The sequence below is a fragment of the Euprymna scolopes genome, chromosome 33, assembly GCF_053919585.1.
Source record: "Euprymna scolopes isolate OS-2025 chromosome 33, ASM5391958v1, whole genome shotgun sequence".
NCBI lineage: Eukaryota > Metazoa > Mollusca > Cephalopoda > Sepiida > Sepiolidae > Euprymna > Euprymna scolopes.
Genome location: NC_136514.1, coordinates 89,475,070 through 89,494,165, shown reverse-complemented (window position 1 = coordinate 89,494,165; position 19,096 = coordinate 89,475,070). Strand labels below are relative to the sequence as shown.

General features: G+C 41.0%; 1 pseudogene; it reads right to left on the bottom strand.

Annotated features, from left to right (window-relative positions):
* Window positions 1–17,201: 17,201 nt before the first annotated feature.
* On the bottom strand, window positions 17,202–17,335 carry LOC145258507 (U2 spliceosomal RNA; annotated as a pseudogene).
* Between the last annotated feature and the right edge of the window lie 1,761 nt (window positions 17,336–19,096).

Genomic DNA, 19,096 nt, shown 5'->3' with positions numbered 1-19,096 from the left:
TCCGTTCTATCTTTCATTTTGCTAATAGTTCTGAAACCATCTTTTGTCCACGTTACATCACCCCCAAACAACAAAGAAGGAAAGCAGAACAATGCAGAACAATGCCTTTTTTAGTTCAGTTGGTACCATTAAGAATTAAAGCTACGAATATACACGTTGTTGGTAATTGTCTGTATTTTTGAGATGAGGTGTTTTCATTTGAGATTGTCGGACTGACTTCCTCATCTTGGTTGTTATAGTCACAACGTTTCGGCCGTTTTGCCCTTCATCAGGTGTTTGTATCGAACTGGGGAACCGTTTGTTAGGAGTCTCGAACCCAACCCTTTATTATTATTACGGGGGGTACCGTGTTCGGACTCCAGCTAGGCTCTGGGACATAGTTGCTGATTCTCTGTTTTGAATGTAACTTTTCACTGCCTTCATTCAGGATTGAACTCAGCACCGTTGTGTAACTGTAAACTTTTGATACGACGTCTAGAACCACTCGGCCATATGTCATAGGACAATTCTTAGTTGGTTTTTGTTAATGTTAAACCTATGTTGTTATTCAAGGATTTCTCTCTCTATTAGAGGTGTCCAAATTGCATTCAGCTCTATGCTTGGTTTGCTCAGTAGGTTGTTATGCCCGGCCATGTGAGCTGTTTGTTTTCTCACTTTCCAGTGGATCTCTCTGTTTATTATTTTTACTTTATCCCATAGGGGGCGATGGTCCCCCCTGTCTATCCAGACATGGTTGGCTATACCCGATTCTTCCGTCTCCCCTTTAATTACCGTTTTTTGGTGTTCTTCCGCACTTACTTTGAGGGAGCAGCATGTTTCACCCTTGTAAACCTTTCTGCAACTGCATGGGATGGAGCATATGTTCTCCTGCATGCGGGGCTTCACTCGTACCAGGTGTCGTCTGAGTGTTGACTCGCTCTTGAATAGCATACTATCCACCAGACGTGTTAATAGTATAAGAGATGAGAATGAAACCCAAAAACCACCAACGGTCTGCCTAACATACATACGAGGCATCTACGAAAAGATTTAGAGAATATGTGCCCCCTACAACATCAGGACGGTATTCAACCAAGACCATGACCAAGAACTGCATATACTCCATCCCATGCAGTTGCAGAAAGATTTACAAGGGTGAAACATGCCGCTCCCTCAAAGTAAGGGTGGAAGAACACCGAAAAGCGGTAACTAAAGGAGAGACGGAAAAATCGGGTATAGCCAACCATGTCTGGATGGGTAGGGGGACCATCGCCCCCTATGGGATGAAGTAAAAATAATAAACAGAGAGACCCACTGGAAAGTGAGAAAACTTAAAGAAACAGCTCACGTGCTCGGACATAACAACCTACTGAGCAAACCAAACGTAGAGCTGAATGCAATTTGGACACCTCTAATAGAGAAAGAAAACACGGTAGTGATGGTGGTGGTGGTGGTGGTAATAATAGTAGTAATAATAATACAATTTGATGACCGGAAAACGTTCAGTATTAATGACCTCGTGGTCAATTTAATTTCTGAATGATCTTTTTTGTTTTCGAATGGAGGTGACGATGGTGATGATGATGACGATGATGACGATAGTGATGATGATGATGATGATGATGATGATAACAATCTTTCGCGAAAAACACCCGTCTAGCTGAAACCACTGTCAATAATTTCCTTCACTCTTTATCTGTGCCTAAATCAAAACGTAGATTCCATGAACAAAGCTTCTTTCTTAAAACTGCACGCCTGTGGAATACTCTTTTCCGTTTGCCTGTTTCCCACCTGACTACAACTTGGATGTCTTCAAGTCCAACATAAACAAATTCCTGACAAACCGCCCCCTTAAGTAAGACAATTTATCAAATCTCCAATACTAACGATTACCACGATATTATCTCATTGATTACTGTACACGCAATAACCCTTATCCTCGAGTGGCTTCCGGGCCTTGGTAAGTGATGACTCCCATGTAAAAAAAAAAAAAAAAAAAAAAAAAACATTAGCAACGATGATGATGACGGTGATGATGACAATAGCGATGATGCTGGTGATGATGATGATGATGATGATGATGATGATGACGATGGTGGTGGTGGTGGTGATGATGATGATGATGATGATGATGATGATGACGACGACGATGATGATGGTGGTGATGATGATGATGGTGGTGGTGGTGGTAATAATAGTAGTAATAATAATACAATTTGATGACCGGAAAACGTTCAGTATTAATGACCTTGTGGTCAATTTAATTTCTGAATGATCTTTTTTGTTTTCGAATGGAGGTGAGGGAGGGGGAGTTAAATCTGTTTCATTCGTTACGAGTTCATAATAAACGAATTACACTCGCCTACAATCATTGAATAATTTTCGTTCTTGGCCTTCGGGACAAGATCAAAGTGTAGTATCTGTTCTCTGATACATACACAGCGATAGGCAGTCGTGTTCTGGCGACACATTCTCGTGCCCGGAGAGCTTGTTGGGTAGCGTTCTGTCCGCACCCCCACTTTGTCTGTCTTTCTCTGCTCTCCCCCCTCCCCCACGGGGGGGGATCCGAGCTGATAATTTACGACCTTCCCGCGAGGGAGGGTCGGAAACACTTTCTCTCTTCCCTCCACTAACCTCCCACTCCCTCTCTCAGTTCTATCTCCCCTCTTGCCGCCTTTGGCGCCACTTCTTTTTGGCGCCAAAGTCGGCTCCCAATTTGGACGCCGACTCCACGTCACTCATTTTGGTGAATTATACAGAAGAGAGAGAGCTTTTTTCAAAAATGGACACCCCCAGCCCGGGGACCACCAATACAGATACCCCCAGCCAGGAGGCTACCACAAGAAAAACTGCTCCCCAAGAGGACGGCTCCCCAACAGGGGAAGCAAAAAGCAACGGGGCATACCGCCCGGACACGAAACCGAAGGACGCCCCCCAGAAGGGAGAAAACTCACCAGCAGCTCCCCAAGAGGGCGACTCCCCACAAAGGGGAGAAAAAACAATGTTGGACAGGGCATCCCGCTCTGACAACAAAAATCAAGAGGCAGTAGCCCCAAAGGACGATAAGAGAGACAGTGCTCCCCAGGAGGGCTACTGCCCCAAAAGGGGAGCAAATCAAGAAAACGAGGGGGCATACAGCCTAAACCTCCCCAAAACAAAAGGGGCAAAAGCTCCCAAGGACAATGCTCCCCAGGAGGCCGACTCCCCAAAAAGGGAAGTATTTCCTGGAAGAAGTATAGAGCAGGGAGAGTCGGTCCCAAAGGAAAGCGGAAAGGGAAATGCCCCTCAAAATAGCAACCCTTCCGCCAAGGAACAGCAAAAACAGTCCAACCTCACCAAAGATCCAACACCAACAAGAGGGTTGGCATGGGGGAAGACTGTAGAGAAGCAACTGTCCCCTCAAGAGTATAAAGACTTGTACTTGACCAAGTACAGACAATACATAGAGGGGGCAGAAATTAAACCAGTGCCAGGCGCTTGGGAGGCAATCGAAGACAGAGTGCTCTCCCTCATCATCTCGGATATGCCGGAAAACCGCCTCCTAGGGATGAAAAAGGAAGACATGGCAGGGCTCCTACATAAGCTAAATATCCCGGTATTATACCTGTACCAGAGGAGCTACGCCATGTGGGACATCCTCCTACCCACCAAGGAAGATGCAGAGAGACTCTCCCTCCAAGAAATAAAGCATGGGAGAGTCAAACTAACACCTGAATACCAGGGCAAGAGAAGGACTCGGGTGCAGGTATTTAAATGTGCCAACCCAAATACCTGCGGAAGTATTAGGATGCCTCTTCAGCCAGTACGGTGAGGTAGAACAGGTGACCCCAATACGGTCAAAAACTGGGACTCACCTGGGCTGCTACACAATAGCAATGAGGCTGAAGAGGAAAGGTTTTCAGGCAATACCACCGCTGCTGACATACAAAGACGCCAGCATAACGGTAGTGGTGGAGGGCCGTCGTCCACACTGTTGGTTCTGCCAAAAGCAGGGCCACATGGCTAGGAGTTGCCCCCAAAGGGTAACCCCTAATCCAATAACCCAAAAGGCGGTCACATCCACTGAGACAACGCCCGCACCAAAACAGGCGGCAACAACCCCTGCAACTGCAGCACCAACCCCAGCTCCAAGGAAAACTCAAACCACCCAGGAGGCCAAGGGGGAAGAATGGAGCACGGTAGTGAGACAAAAGCGGAAACACTTAATCCCTTCTGCCACCGTCCCACCACCAGCCCAAAAATCGAGGCAGGAGCCTCTGCAAATGCAGAAACAACAACAGCCACCGCAGCCAATGCCGCGGAAACAACTGCAGCAGCAACTACTGCAACAGCAAAATCAGCAAGTGCAGCAGAAGCAGCAGCAGCAACGACACCAGCGAGAGCAGCAACAACAAAAACAGCTGCAGCAGCAAATAGAGGAGCAGACACAACCAACGGTCCCCACACCAATCGAGACGGGGATCAAGCGGAGAAAAGACTGCTCCTCTGAGGATGAATCCGCAAGTGAGAGGGAGAGGAACTCAACCTCACCTCTCCCCGGTTCATTCGAAAGAATGAAAAAGAAAAACAAAAGAAGAAAAGAGGAAGAAAAGGTGGCCCCCACTCCCTGTGAACATACACCACCCCTAACAACAAAATCCACTTCCACCCCCAAACCACACACTGCAACAACACCAGACACCGCACCAACACCAGACACCGCACTAACACCAGACACCGCACCAACACGAGACACCACACCAACACCAGACACCGCACCAACACCAACACCAGACACCGCACCAACACCAAACACTGCACCAACACCAACACCAACACCAGGCACCACACAAACACCCGTCCCCACACCAAGGCAAACTGAGCCACTACCCCAAAAAGAAAATGAAAAGAATGAACCGAGGGAGAGGAGAGACTCCTCTGCCTCTTGCAGACCAAAGGTCCTTGCCCCTGAGGAACTATGTTATGTAGACCCTCTATCTGTGGCCACAGACATTTCCCATCGGCAGAGGAAAAACTTAAAACCTCTGCTCGATTACAAACAGATAGAGGGGAAAGATGTAAATATCCCCTCAAATTTCCCGGACGCCCCACTCCTAATAACCTTTGTCAGAACTCCAGAGGCCTGCAAGACCAACTTGTGGACAAGGCTGCAGGCCGCTGAAGGGGCGTTTCCGGGAATTGAACTGGTTAAAAAAAATGACCCTTCTCTTGATGAACTGTCAAAACAATGCAAGGGAAGGGTCCCAGTGTTGGTCCATCCGTCACTCTATAGGGCCCTTAAATTGACCTACCCTTTGGATGTCGGCGGCATTGTGAGAGAAGGTCAGGACATGAAAAACCTGACCACCTTGAGCATTGCACACAACGTCGGTGTCCTTTCCCCGGCTGACTTCGGAGCTGAGTGTAACACACCTTAAGGTAGGTACCATGGCTTTGAATTTGGCTAGTCTGAATGCGAGGGGCTTGAGATCATCGGGCCGGGCGGCTCGCCTCCGGCACGACCTCTTGTCCCTGGGAGTGGATGTCGCTGCGATTCAGGAGACGCATTTCGTTTCCTCTGTGGACTGTCAGGTGCTGGCCCGAGACTTTGAGGTTTTCTCAGCATATGGCAGCCCGCGGGGGAAGGGAGTTTCCGTGCTGGTTAAACGTACCCTGTCGGCGACGGTCGACGTTGTCCATAGAGATGCAGTGGGTAGGCTGGTTGTGGCCGATGTTGCCGTAAAAGATTCTGTGTTTCGGGTGATTGCGGTTCATGCGCCCAGCACCGCTCGTGAGAGGGTCTCATTCTTCAGTCAGCTTGACGCGTTTGTAGATTGTCGGAAGCGGGTAGTGCTAATGGGGGATTGGAATTCCATCTTAGACCCCGACATAGATAAGGTAGGAGGCGGAGCTAGAGGATCGGAGAGGTGCGAGTCCAGCCTGGCTGATCTGATGGCTAGATGCGGTCTGGTCGACAGGTTTCGGGTCGAGCATCCAGGGCGGGAGATGTGGACGTGGACCAATAGTGTTTCCTCCTATCCAAATACTTATTTGGACAGGATGTTAGTTAGGAGAGGCGAAGTAGACTTCTTATCTTGTCCCACGTTCACTTGGCTAGGCCAGACGGACCATAAATTAGTTATGGCCCGGCTGAAGCTAGGAAATAGGCCTAAGTTAGCGGGGTACTGGAAGTTAAACACCTCCCTTCTGGAGAGACAAGACTTCCAAGATCAGTTAAGAGAATTGATTAAAAAGGCACTAGTGGGGGCGGTTACCGGGAGTAAGTGGTGGTTAGGTCTCAAAGCCAAGATCAGAAGCTTCTCCGTCAAGTATGCCCAGCGCCTCGCACTAGATAAGGCCAAGACGAAGAAGAAGCTAGAGCAGAAACTAGCCCAGGCTACCGGGGAGGGTGATAGGGTTAGTCAGGAACTAGCTAAGCAGGACCTTCTACGCGAGACTAGCGAGCGTTACGAAGGCCAAGTAGTTAGAGCTAGGCTTAGAAAGATAGGCAACGAAGCAGTCAATTCTGATGCAGACGTGCGCCGTGAGGTTTCTAGGCGTGGCTCGGACAAATATATTGCAAAAATCAAACATCCGAATGGACGCACCCTGGAATCGACTCGGGAGATCTGCGAGGGGTTTCGAGAACATTTCGAGGAGCGTTTTACGCAGCAGCCCGATCTTCCGGTCCTTGAGTTTAGCGACTATTTGGCCGACTCTCCCCGCCTCGAGGCGGCTAGAGCGGCTGGTTGCGAGGGCCGGGTGACGGAGCAGGAGGTCTTTACTGCGCTGAAGCAGGTCAGCTGTGACAGATCGCCAGGACTTGATGGTCTGCCATACGAACTGTACTTGAGGCTGTCGCCCATGTTTCTGCCTCTTCTGACGGATATGTTCAACCATTGGTTTGCTCAGGGATCCATCCCAGGGCAGGTGACCAAGGGAGTGATCACATTGCTGAAGAAAGGTGACGGGCATGGAGGGGAAGAGTTAGATGACTACAGGCCCATAACTCTGCTAAACACAGAGTTGAAGATTTTGGCCAAGGTCCTGTCGAATCGGCTGCAGGTTGTTATCGACGAGTTGGTTGAACCAGAACAGAACTACGCTGTGAAGGGGAGATCGATTCAGAACAACTTGCACCTGATCCGCATGATCCTAGAGGGGGGAATAGATGACGACACAGAAGCCGCGCTGATAAACTTAGATCAGTCCAAAGCTTTCGATAGGGTCGACCATCGTTTCCTGGCATCTGTCTTAGAGGCCGCCGGTTTTAAACCGGACTTTTGCAAGTGGATCTCCATAATGTATCGGCAGCCCATGGCTGTCGTGCAAGTGAACGGAAAGCGCTCGAAACCCTTTGTTATCTCTCGGTCGGTTCGTCAGGGTTGTCCGCTGTCGCCCCTGCTTTATGTCCTGGCTTTGGAGCCTCTTCTCCGCAAGCTGAGACATGGGGAGGCAAATTCGGCCCTGCGCGGAATGGCTCTGCCTGGCGGCTCAGCTGCCAAGGTATCGGCGTTCGCCGATGATGTCACGATCTTCGTGTCGGGCTCCAGAGACATTGAGGTCGTGTCGGAGGCACTCACACAGTACGAAAGAATTACAGGGGCCAAGATAAACCGCAACAAGTCGGTAGGACTGCGGTTGGGCGCATGGAGTGGCAACGCAAACCTCCCTGCGCCCTTCAGCTGGACAGATGGCCCGGTCCGGATCCTCGGCGTGTGGTTCGGACCGGGTCTCCAGCTTGACAAGAATTGGTTGGAGGTACGGTCAAAGGTGGAGGCTGCAGTCAGTTCGTGGCTTCCTAGGAAACTTTCCTTAAAGGGTAGAGCTGAGGCGTGCGCCACTTACGTCTTTCCTCTCATCCTTTACCGACTGGCCGTACTTCCCCTGCCTGCACAACACCTAAAAGCTCTCGTCGAACTCTTGTCCTCGCTCCTTTGGGACAGAGGAAGACACTGGGTGAGCAGACAGGTCTGTATTCAACGTCCGTGTGAGGGAGGCTTGGGAATGCCGGACTTGAAGTGTCATCGAGATGCTGAGAGACTGGCCTTCCTGAGCAACTATATGCAGGAGGACCAACCGTGGCACCCCGTGGTTACTGCCGCCTTCCCCGACCTCGTTCTCGACCCTTCCATCGAGAGCCGTCGCAGGCCGCGGGGAGAATCTGCCTACATGAAAGAGTGCCGAGCCGCGCTAAAACGACTACCAAGGTCCAGTGACCTTGTGACTGCTACCCGTAGGGAACTCCACAGGGATCTAGTGAGGGAGGCCGCTGACGACCCGCTATGCGCGCGTTTGGGGTGGCAGCAGAGTGAGATCCGCTCCGCGTGGAGCTGGGCGCCAGGTTCGAGTCATCTGAACAATTCGGAGTTCTCTCTGACCTGGCGATTGGCCCGAAATGCACTTCCACTCAACAACATACAATGCAGTTCTGGGTTTCTGGAGTCGCCCGATTGTCCCCGTTGTGGGACAACGGCTGTGGAAACTACGGATCACGCTTTCTTTGATTGCCGCGAACTCCGCCAGTACTGGTCGTATGTCAGTGGGGTGACGGCTCGCATCGATCCTGAGCATCCTCGCCCAATTACTGTATCCAATGTTGTGGACAACGTGAGGCCGCCGTGGGACCGGGAAAGACAAATGGTCTACGTTACGATTCTGGCCGTGGCGAGAATGGTGATTTGGACGTCGCGTCTGCAAGGTTGCCGGGGGGTGTTGTCTTTTTCTGATCAAGATCTGATCGCGTTCTTTAAACACCAACTACGGGTGAAGATCAGATGTGATAGAAGAAGGCTGCATCGCGCGGCATTTGACAGAAGATGGATACATGTGGCAAGTCTGTGTGTACGAAGAGGAGCCAAATTCGAATACGTGTTCCCCGCCTAGGTGTGGAACGCGCAGTTCTGTAAAGTTAAATTAAACAAGTAGTCTCTCAGCTAGCTGAGTGTGTGTTCCATCCCTCCCCGATTAGGAAGCCTCCAAGATCCCCATCCCCTCTTACCTGCAATTTTTGTTTTTCACCCCTTCCTCTAAATTTTACCCATCTTGGAGAAAAAGAAATACAAACTAACCTCCATCCCTTACCCACAAAATTTTCTTTTCTCCATTCACCCCCATCTAGAGGGCATCCCCACCTAGAGACTGACCCGCAGAAGCGAGGTTCCTTTTACAAACCTAGTGGAACGGGCAGTCTATCAACTAGACGGGGTTGGGAGGGTCCTACTAATCACCTTTTGTTTTTTCTTCCCCCTCCCTCGACACAAATGAATTATTGTTACCATTTTATTGTTATCTTTTTTGTTTTTACACGTCAATAAAAAATGTTTTAAAAATTGGGAGTTACTAGGACGTCCCCCAAGATGAAAGGGTGAATGCGGTATTATGGTGAAAGAAGATACTAGCTGGGAGAAACTTTTGACTTTGTTTAGTTCTGGAGCGACAAGGATGACCAACGACCCCCAAAATCCCCCCTTTTGAGTTGGCCATGTGCCTAAGTTTTTTGTTCACCGTTAATTTTACTGTATTTTTTTAACATGAATAAAAGATTTAATATCTCAAAGTGTAGTATCTGTTCTTCAGATGCTGCACTTCTATTTCTTGTTCTCTTTCGGTGGAGGAGAAATCCTTCACGACTGAGACAATTTTTATTTTTGTACCTTTTCTCCACGTTAAAAAACGACCCTGGTGTCTAACTCTGCCCCGTGGGGAGGCATAGTAAATAGGTACAATCATTGAATATATTTTCATCGTATCTTTCTTTTCTTAATTTTTCTATCTTCTTTTTTTTCTTTCTTTTTTCTTTCTTTCTCTCGCGTTCCTTTGATTGATTAAAAAAGTGATCCAGGATCCACAAGTTTAAGTTAAAATTAAAGTCTAAATTTAAAGGATTCTTATACGCAATAACCCTTATCCCCGAGTGGCTTCCTGGCCTTGACAAGTTGTGACTACCATGTAAAAAAAAAAAAATAAAAAAAAAAATTGGAATTTTTTTTTTTTTACCTATCTATTATTGTTGGGACGATTAATCAGAATCGGGAATCGGAAAAATTGGAACTTTTTTGGGTCTCGGAATCGGAAAGAAATTGTACCTAGTTTCCGATGCCAAAACGGTTCCTGTAAATATCTTTTCATTTTTTTTTTTTTTTTTTTTGAACAAAATCTTCCACAATCGATATTAATAATAAAATCAATATTCACTGATTCTAAACTACCAGTAAAACAAAATTCTATAGACCATCCCCTTCCAGCCAATTATGTTTTTACATTTCAGAATTTATGTGCACATTCCACACGTGTATTTACGGTAAAAAAACTTAATCTATACTCCTATAACTTTAGGCATAATCACTTATCAAGGCCAAGAGGTCACTCGAGGATAAGGGTTAAAGAGTGTACAGTAGAAATTGGACAATATAGTAATGGAAATTCGGTAAATTTGTTAGCTTATATGGAAAGGCTCATCAAAAACTTGTTTACGTTAGACTTGAAGACAACCATATTGTAGTCAGCTGGAAAGCAGGAAAACGGAAGACAATTCCACGGGCGGGCAGTTCTAAGAAAGAAGCTTTGCTCATGGAATCTACGTTTAGGTTTAGGCACAGATAAAGAGTGGGGGAAATTAGGGATAGTTTTCTGCTAGACGGGTGTTTCTTGTGAAAGTTTGGCGATTGGAGACCATAGATTGGAGCTCAGTCGAGCACTTGCCATGAAAATAACGATAAAGCAGAGACAAACTCGCAAATTTTGTGTATCAATATTCATATTAAAAACCCTTTTTCCATTTATTTAAAAAGAAGATACATTGTTCTTATATATGGGTTGTGGATATGCATTCATCTGCAAAAGATCTATTTAATTCTTTTAAACATTCATTTTAAACATTCATTTTAAATATTCATTTTAAATATTCATTTTAATAAATTCCTTATTAGTTTCATTCTTTTAAACATTCATTTTAATTAATTCCTTATTAGTTATTTCAGTTTTGTTATGGGACTAGCTTGGATGCCCAGCGTTACCCGGGTGTTTGGGGTGTGTGTTGAGCAAAAAAAAAAAAAAAATGTGGTAGTCAGCAGGCAGGTTTGAACCCGTACCGCGAAAGAGGAAAAGACGTGAAAAAAATAATAAAAAAAGTAACGTCTTTGCTGTTGTATTCATCGCCAAACCGAAAGTGGCGAAGGTTTAAATTAAGGCTAGATAATCGAAAAGAGGAGATGACTTTTGAAAATATCGGCGAAAAAAGCGGCCCCTCCCTGTAGAAAAGTGTCCAGTTGAGAATGAAGGAATTAATGTTTTTGAACAAATTTTCGATATTTGTCATCCGAAGGGTCGTCCGTCAAAATGATACTGATCTCGTGAAAATTCGTCGCCTCTGTCAAAAGTGTTAGGCTTACATACAAACATACATACATACATGAAAACATGATGATTGCAACGTCTTGTCAGACGAGTGCCACTCCCTCAGACATTTAAAATCCATGATCCCAAATGCCTGAGGGAGTATCTATACAAAGATGATGTTACAGAGTCTTAGCTTTGTACGACAGCTAAGTCTCTCTCTCGGTTCAAAATGTTGAGATCCAGCAACAAGCAAGAGCAAGATAGCCAGCAACAAATTAAACTGCAGACCAGCTTAATGCGGGTACTGGTCTCCCGCTTTATGGTTTTTTAAATCAGAGATTTGCTTCTCCTAGAAAGGTTGCCTTCACCACGGCTTACGGGAGTCCTCTCCACCCCAATACACATATACACACACACACAAATATACACGGTGCTAGTTGGCCGTTGACCCAGAAAAAGAGTTCATTCGCCCTTTGGAAGGTCTTGTTTTTAATCCTCCAGGGAGACTAGCCACCCTCCTCACCAATCAAGTCTGGTGGGGGAACTAGTTTAGTCGCCGGTGATCCGACCATGAGGCAGGTAGTACTGGGTTACATGGTACCAGTAGCATATGACATGACCTGACACATGAAAACATACATACATACATACATACATACATACATACAAACACATACATACGTACATAATACATACAAACATACGTACATACAAACAAACAAACATACGTACATACAAACAAACAAACATACAAACATACAAACAAACATACATTTAAACAGGTAGGTGAGATTTATATTATAGACTAGCCTGGGTGCCCGGCGTCGCTCGGGTGTTTGGAGGTGTGTGTTGAGCACAAAAAAAAAAGAAAAATATGGTCGTAGGCAGGCAGGCTCGAACCCGTACCGCGAAGAAGGAAAAAAAAAACGTCCCCCCAATAAAACGTGACATCTTTGCCGTTTCGCCCATCGCTAAACCGGAAGTGGCGAAGGTTTAAACTAAAGCTAGTCAATCGAAGAGGAGATGACTTTCAAAAATATCGGCGAAAAAAGTGACCCCTCCTTGTAGAAAAGTTCCCAGCTGAGGGTGAAGGAATTAATGTTTTTAGCCAATTTTTCGATATTTGTCGTCCGAAGGGTCGAGCTTCAAAACGATACCGATCTCATGAAAAGCCGTCGCCTCTGTCGAAAGTTTTAGGCAGACATGCATACATTTAAACAGACAGGTGAGATTTATGATAGACTAGCGGGGGTACCCGGCGATGCCTGGGTGTCTTGAGGTAAATAAAAACTCCGGGGGGGGGGGGGGGTTTAAATAATAATAAAAAATGTTTTGGTAGGTGAGTATGAGAATCGAACCCGTACCCTTGAGTTGGAAATTAATGTGTGAAAAAAAAAACGTGCGATTTTACCATTGGGCCACCGTGACATATAACGTAAACGTGTTTGAATTTATTTATGTAACTATAACTATAAAAACAGGCGTGCGTAATAAAAGTTAACTTTGCTGCTTCCATTTGACCTAATTAAGAAGGTCAAATAGAAGTCACGCAGCGTCAGCGTCTGAGTTTGTTTATCGAAATTTGACTGTCTGATATACAAGATTGATAGAAGCTGATTGCTTCTGGACGTTTTTCACGGCGCAATACCGCGAACAGTTCCGTTTGAGTTTAGTTTCACTTTATTTATACTAAAAAGCCCAATCTACACGCGAGAAGCCAAAATAGCAATAATTTTGTAAAAATCAACGTAAATAAATCTATACGCTACGCGGTTTCCTAATTCCTAGATATTATTATATAGGACCTATATACACAGTTGTAAGCGATAGTAACGACTCTGGGAGAAAAGCCTTTTGAAGACATACACGAAATGTTCACACACATTTTGCCTTTTATATATATAGACTAGCAGGGCTACCCGGTGTTGCTCGGGACCGTATAAACAATGAAAAAACAAAAGCAGATATTGAACATATGTTTTATTCTTAGGGGAGAGGAATCTTTCATCTCAAGTTTTAGCGTTACAAACAAACACTTGTCTTTTATATATATAGATAATGACAGGCTTTTTTGGGGCCCCCCTCGAAGATAACTGATCAGTTGACCAACTTCTAGTGGTCCGTTTGACGTGAAATTTCGATATTTGTCATCCGGGTGATGGGGCTTCGATATGATACCAAATTTGTCAAGTTTGGTTCCGTCTTTCAAAAGTTTTAGCGTTACAAACAAACATACATACATACATACACACAGACGTTTGGCTTTTATATATATAGAAGAAGAAGAAGAAGATACTTTGTCACATTTTGTATGTTTTTTATATTTCGTAGTTTTGTCATATTTATGCTTTGGTTGTTAGACTACTTCAAATGTTTTTTTTTTAAATATAGTCATCTTCCTTCAATACTAACAAGCTGAAATACTTGTTTATTCCCGGTTCCTTAAGTTTGCTTGAATTTTTTTATTAGACTAGCAAGCCGTCTGGCATTGCCCAGTCATAAGATACACTTAAATGATATTTTAATTCGTGCATATCAAACATTATCATTATAGAGACAATATTTCTTCATTGAAGAACATCGTAGAATTGAAAATATAAGGTGTAGCAGCCGACACTCGTTACAAACACAGGCAGGAGCTACTTCTCAGGACTTTGAGTCAATTTTTCGATATTCGTAATCATCAGGAGAAAAATATTAGCAAATGCTATAAATGGTTTACACCTGATTTTCAAACATAAACAGAAAATTTCAAGTTTTTAAATCATTTTAGCTACACAGAATAAGGGAAATTAGATATTGAGGCAGAAAAAGTATATTGAACTTCAAATCCAAAATGCATGCTAAATTCTGGAATGAAAGTTCCTGGTAGTAGGGAGGTTAAAAAGATCCAACGCGTGTTGTAATTCTTGATTCTAATTGAGGAGATGGATAAACATCGAAAACTCATGGGTTAAAGAAATATACTTATTAAACTGTATTCTTTGTTTTGCATACAATAAAAATTTTATATTTGAAAATTAACCTTTTCAAATAATAAAATTTAAATTCCTAAATTATGATATATATATATATATATATATATATATATATATATATATATATATATATATATATATATATAATTTGAAGGGGGTTAGAACAGTAGTCTAAAGAGTAGAGTGTATTTTAATGTGATAGTAAAATTACTGATTTAATTAAAATGCAAGTAAAGAACAGTGATCGTTGTAATTCAGATATATAATAAGCTCGATAGGCAAATATCCTAGAGCTACTTTAATATTTAGCAATGTGATTGATAATTTAAAAATCAAATTAGAATTAAAAATTAAAAATCTGTTTCATAAGAAGAAACAACAATTTATTGCCTTTGTTGTTGTTACTTCTTATGAAACAGATTTTTAATTTTAATTCTAATTTGAATTTTAAATTATCAATCACATTACTAAATATATATATATATATATATATATATATATATATATATATATATATACATATACATACATATATATATATAATAATTATTAAATACCCCCATATATATATATATATATATATATATATATATATATAATAATTATTAAATACCCGCATATATATATACATATATATACATACATATACATATATATACATATATATACATACATATACATATATAATATATATACATATATATACATACATATACATATATATACATATATATACATACATATACATATATAATAATTATTAAATACCCCCACATATATATATATGTACATATATATATACATACATATATATATACATACATATATATATATAATAATTATTAAATACCCCCCATATATATATGTACATATATATATGCATACATATATATATAATAATTATTAAATACCCCCATATATATATATATATACATATATATATATACATACATATACATATATAATAATTATTAAATACCCCCACATATATATATATATATATACATACATATATATATATATACATACATATATATATATATAATAATTATTAAATACCCCCCACATATATATATATACATACATATATATATATATACATACATATATATATATAATAATTATTAAATACCCCCCATATATATATATATATATATATATATACATATATATATATATATATACATACATATATATATATATAATAATTATTAAATACCCCCACATATATATATATATATATATATATATATACATACATATATATATATATAATAATTATTAAATACCCCCATATATATATATATATATATATATATACATACATATATATATATAATAATTATTAAATACCCCCCCACATATATATATATATATATACATACATATATATATATAATAATTATTAAATACCCCCCACATATCTATATATACGTACATATATATATAATAATTATTAAATACCCCCCATATATATATATATATATATATATATATATATATATATATATATATATATATACATATATATATATATAATAATTATTAAATACCCCCCCACACACATATATATATATGTGGGGGGTATTTAATAATTATTATAGTAAATAATTATGTCAGCCCTTTAAGAAACTCGTTTCTTATCGTTGCGCACTTTCAGTTGAAATAAAAAGTCGGTCAGTTTAGCTCTTATGCACAGATCATCATATAATGATTAGATCACTCTGACTGACGTACATAAAACATTAAAAAGAAAAACATTTAAAAATAAAATGTTTAAATTTCAACGTTATTTCACGCGGTTAACGGTAGTCGAATGGATACGGTCTTTGCTAATGAAGCCAGAGATGGCTTCTGTCGCCGGGTTCAAATCTATCGACTGGTGTTAGCCGTGAGACCCTGCACTGAAGATTCCCGAAACGATGAAACACTAGTGTCTGTAGGTATTTAATAATTATCATAGTAAATAATATCTTCTATATATATAAAAGCCAAACGTCTGTGTGTATGTATGTATGTTTGTTTGTAACGCTAAAACTTTTGAAAGACGGAACCAAACTTGACAAATTTGGTATCATATCGAAGCCCCATCACCCGGATGACAAATATCGAAATTTCACGTCAAACGGACCACTAGAAGTTGGTCAACTGATCAGTTATCTTCGAGGGGGGCCCCCAAAAAACCTGTCATCTATATATATAAAAGGCAAAAATCGGTGTGTATGTATGTATGTATGTATGTATGTATGTATGTTTGTTTGTAACGCTAAAACTTTTGAAAGACGGAACCAGAGTTGACAAATTTGGTATCATATTGCACCTTGATCACCCGGATGACAAATATCGAAATTTCACGTCAAACGGACCAGTAGAAAGGGGTCAACTGATCGTTTTTCTCCTAGGGGGGCCCCCCAAAAAACCTGTCATTTTAACGTTATTCAATACGTGTCACGTGACGTGACGTCAGCTCAAACTTTTGACAGACACAACCAAAGTTGACAAATTATGTATCATATTGAACCTTCAAGAGTTTTAACGAAAAATATCAGGAAAAAATGTACAGGAATAAAAAAAAATTCAGCTTTCAAAATATTCGTCGATAAAAAAACCGATCTTTATATTTACGCTAGCCATTTTGTATATTACCACGAGACCTGCTATCTCTTAAACTGGAGGGGGGGGGATCCACTTGAATCCAACAAAACCAGTAATTTTTTTTTTCTATTATATATACATCATTTTCTATAAAATTAAGTGTAGACTTTATAATTATAACAAAAAATGTTATTCATACTAAAAAAAAAAAACGCTTAGTCATGTCACGTGACGTGACGTCAACATCCACTAATGGCGAACAATTGTACCTATTTACTATGCCTCACCACGGGACAGAGTTAGACACCAGGGTCGTTTTTTAACGTGGAGAAAAGGTACAAAAATAAAAATTGTCTCAGTCGTGGAGGATTTCTCCTCCACCGAAAGAGAACAAGAAATAGAAGTGCAGCATCTGAAGAACAGATACTACACTTTGATCTTGACCAAAAGGCCAAGAATGCGAACAATTGTAAATAACAACTTTTTTCACAAAACCAACACCGTCTTCCTTTTTTTTCTCTCTCTCACCCACTTACTCTTCCCTCTCTCTCACCCTCTTTCTCTTGACGTCACACCACTGTTAAACTGTGGGGGGGGGGGAACACATTCCCAGGCATTATCTCCTATAGATGCACATTTTATTAGAAATTCAGCTTTCAAAATATTAGACGATAATAAAAATATAAAATCAACACCCTCTTTCTCTTTTCTCTCTCTCTCACCAACTTACTCTTCTCTCTCTCTCACCCTCTTTCTCTTGACCTCCTACTACTGTTAAACTGTGTGTGTGTGGGGGGGGGAAGAGGCAGCTTGAAAACCAACAAAAACAGTGCACAGTTTCCCAAGCATTTGGGGTGGGAAGGGGGGGAAGAAGCCGAGCGCACAGTTTCGTGTGAGAGAGAGAGAACAATTCTCAACCTATATACTCAACAAATTTTTTATCTACAGATTTGAAAGTTTGTATATAGGGTATTCAGACATATGGAAATATATCTAGCATAATCTATCTATTATATCTATAAAAGTGAAAATGTGTGTGTGTGTGAGGTAGCCAGAGAGAGAGAGAGAGAGAGAGAGAGAGACAACAATTCTCAACCTATATATTCAATACATTTTTTATCTACAGATTTGAAAATTTGTATATAGGGTATTCAGACATATGGAAATATATCTAGCATAATCTATCTATTATATCTATAAAAGTGAAAATGTGTGTGTGTGTGTGTGTGTGTGCGTAAGAGAGAGAGAGAACAATTCTCAACCTATATACTCAACGTATTTTTATCTACGGATTTTAAACTTTGTATATAGGGTATTCAGACATATAGAAATATATCTAGCATAATCTATACATTATATCTATAAAAGTGAGAATGTGAGTGTGTGAGAGAGAGAGAACAATTCTCAACCTATATATTCAACAAATTTTTTACCTACAGATTTGAAAATTTGTATATTGGGTATTCAGACATATGGAAATATATCTAGCATAATCGATCTATTATATCTATAAAAGTCAGAATGTTTGCGTGTGGTTGTGTGTGTAAGGTTGCGAGAGAGAGAGAGAGAACAATTCTCAACCTATCTATTCAATAAATTTGTTATCTACAGATTTGACCATTTGTATATAGGGTATTCAGACATATGGAAATATATCCAGCATAATCTATCTATTATATCCATAAAAGTGAGAATGTGTGCGTGAGAGAGAGAGAGAGAGAGAGAGTAAGTACAATTCTCACCCTATATATTCAACAAATTTTTTATCTACCGATTAGAAAATTTGTATATAGGGTATTCAGACATATGGAAATATATCTAGCATAATCTATCTATTATATCTAGAAAAGTGAGAATGTGTGTGAAAGAGAGAGAGAGAAGAGAGAGAGAGAGAACAATTCTCAACCTATATATTCAACTAATTTTTATGTACAGATCTGAAAATTTGTATACAGGGTATTCAGACATATGGAAATATATCTAGCATAATCTATTATATCTATAAAAGGTAGAATGTGTGTGTGTGTGTGTGTGAGTGAGTGAGTGAGTGAGTGAGAGAGAGAGAGAGAGAGAGAACAATTCTCAACCTATATACTCAACAAATTTTGTATCTACAGATTTGATAATTTGTATATAGGGTATTCAGACATAAGGAAATATATCTAGCATAATCTATCTATTATATCTATAAAAGTGAGAATGTGTGTGAAAGAGAGAGAGAGAGA